Consider the following 2013-nt stretch of genomic DNA (forward strand, 5'->3'; position numbering starts at 1 on the left):
GCTCAGTCGTGACCGATGCCGCCTGTTGGCCAGCGAGGTTCTCTTGCCGGGTCGCGTCCCAAGCCACAGCCCTCATCCCAGGCGCAGCGCCGGGCTCACTGAGGGAAACCCCCGGGCCCCGGGAAAGAGGCCATGGTGATGGCGGTGGATGTCGGGCGCCCCCCCACGGGCGGACGCTCCCCCCGATGGTGGCAGCGGGAGGAGGCACCCCTGCGGGGCCCTTCAGGTAGTTTCCCTCACCCCAGGGCCAAGTACCGTGTTTCCACGGCCTTTCCTCAGTCACGGAGCCGGGCGGAGGTTTAAAGTCTTGGGCAACTCGATGCGTCCCGCAGCGGTCATGAGGGGCCATGACGGTGGCGTTTCGGTAAGCGGCGGGAGTCTCTCCCGTGTAGGCCCTTGTCTCGGCCGCCACCGCCGCCCGCCCGCGCTCGTCCCCGCGGGACGGTCGTGCCAGGGAGGGGTCCTCCTGTCCTCCCCTTTCCACGGTCTGGTCTTGGCGCAGCGAGACCGCAGTGCGGTCGGCCGTGCCCGGTCTGCCTTCCTCTCGAAGCGTCCCCGGCTTGGAGCGCAGGCTCCTCTGCTGCGGGGTTGATGATTCCCCGTCGCTGCCCCTCGCCACTGAGGCAGGGGGGGAAAGGGGTTCGCCGGGAATGGTGCCTCGGGGTGCCGTGCTGAACCTCCATTCTTGCTTCCCCACCTCGGTGAGCGCTCTTGGTTGGTTTCCTGCCGCCAGCTGGCATCCAGGGCACGGTGCCCTCGGGCCCAACGGTGGCGGCGCGATGCGCTCGGCTTGCTGATCCTTCGGCAGGTCGCTCGTGGCCAGCGGCAGCCGTCCCGGCCCCGGTGCCCCCCGTTCGTCACTTCCACGCCGCCTGTCCCTGCCATTTCCGGGGGAATTGGCCGCGTGCAGTCGGAGGCGTTCCCCGTCCCGGTCTCCGTGTGGAAGCGCGGGGGACGGGCGGCTGCCCTCCGTCTGAGCGCGCGTCCGTCTTTCTCCCGGAGAAGAGGGGGGAGAGGGCCGAGGCGAGAAGCGTCGATGGTGGTGGCCGGGGACAGGTGCGTGCCGTTCCGTCCCGGCGGCGGGCCTCTGTGCGGGGAGGCGGCCATGCGGTCGGGTGCGCCACCGTTTTGGGCTCCGGGGGGTCGCCACCTTGTGGCGTTGGTGCGGCGGCGGAGCAGCCGGCGGGTGCCGGCGAGCCATGGTGGAGGGAAGAGCCCGGCTGTCGTTAGCGAGGTTGGGCAAAGTCGGGCAGGGTTGGACATTGCCACCGCCTCCGCGTGGAGGCCCGGGTGCCTGGGCTGCCTCTGAAGGGATCTCCCGAGGTGTGCTTCCCCCCCCCCGGGTGCTGGGGGGGGGTCGGTCGGGAGCGCGGGCTCCCCGCCCTCGCCCTTCGGAGTTTTCTCGCTCCTCCTTTTTCCTTCCTTCTCCGCTTGTGTTCGTACGGTCACACGAGGCTTGGCCTCTCCGCTGCGGCCTTGGCTGGGCTGACACGAGCCAGCGAGCGGGGCCGCGGGCAGTGAGGCCGTCCTCAGAAGGGGGGCTGCTCCATGCGAGCGGTCCCGGCTCCCCCGCGTGCGTGGGGTGGTGCCGAAAGCCAGACAACTCTTAGCGGTGGATCACTCGGCTCGTGTGTCGATGAAGAACGCAGCTAGCTGCGAGAATTAATGTGAATTGCAGGACACATTGATCATCGACACTTCAAACGCACTTGCGACCCCAGGTTCCTCCCGGGGCTACGCCTGTCTGAGCGTCGCTTGACGATCAATCGCCGGCTGAGCCACCGCCCCTGGCAAGCAGCGAGGGGCAGCGGTGGCAGCAGCGCAGCTGGGATTGCCTCGCAGGTCCTCGTCGGCGGGCCTTCATCCCCCTAAATCGAGACTCGGGGAGCGCTCCGAAGCTCCCCGCTCCCGGAGTGCCTGCTGGACGGAGTTCATCCCACCGGGGCCGCCAGGGTGTCGTTTGGGCCGGTCAGGCCCGGCACGGCGGTGGGGAGAGAGAGAGAAGGTGTTCGG

The 2013-nt window shown here is 69.4% G+C and overlaps 1 non-coding gene across 1 annotated transcript; it reads left to right on the plus strand.

Moving 5' to 3' along the window:
* The first annotated feature begins 1601 nt into the window (after positions 1–1601).
* On the plus strand, positions 1602–1754 carry LOC133629428 (5.8S ribosomal RNA). Its single transcript, XR_009821024.1, has one exon. It is a non-coding gene; the product is annotated as a 5.8S ribosomal RNA (ribosomal RNA).
* The last annotated feature ends 259 nt before the right edge of the window (positions 1755–2013 follow it).

The sequence above is a fragment of the Colius striatus genome, unplaced genomic scaffold, assembly GCF_028858725.1.
Source record: "Colius striatus isolate bColStr4 unplaced genomic scaffold, bColStr4.1.hap1 scaffold_44, whole genome shotgun sequence".
Taxonomy (NCBI): Eukaryota; Metazoa; Chordata; class Aves; order Coliiformes; family Coliidae; genus Colius; species Colius striatus.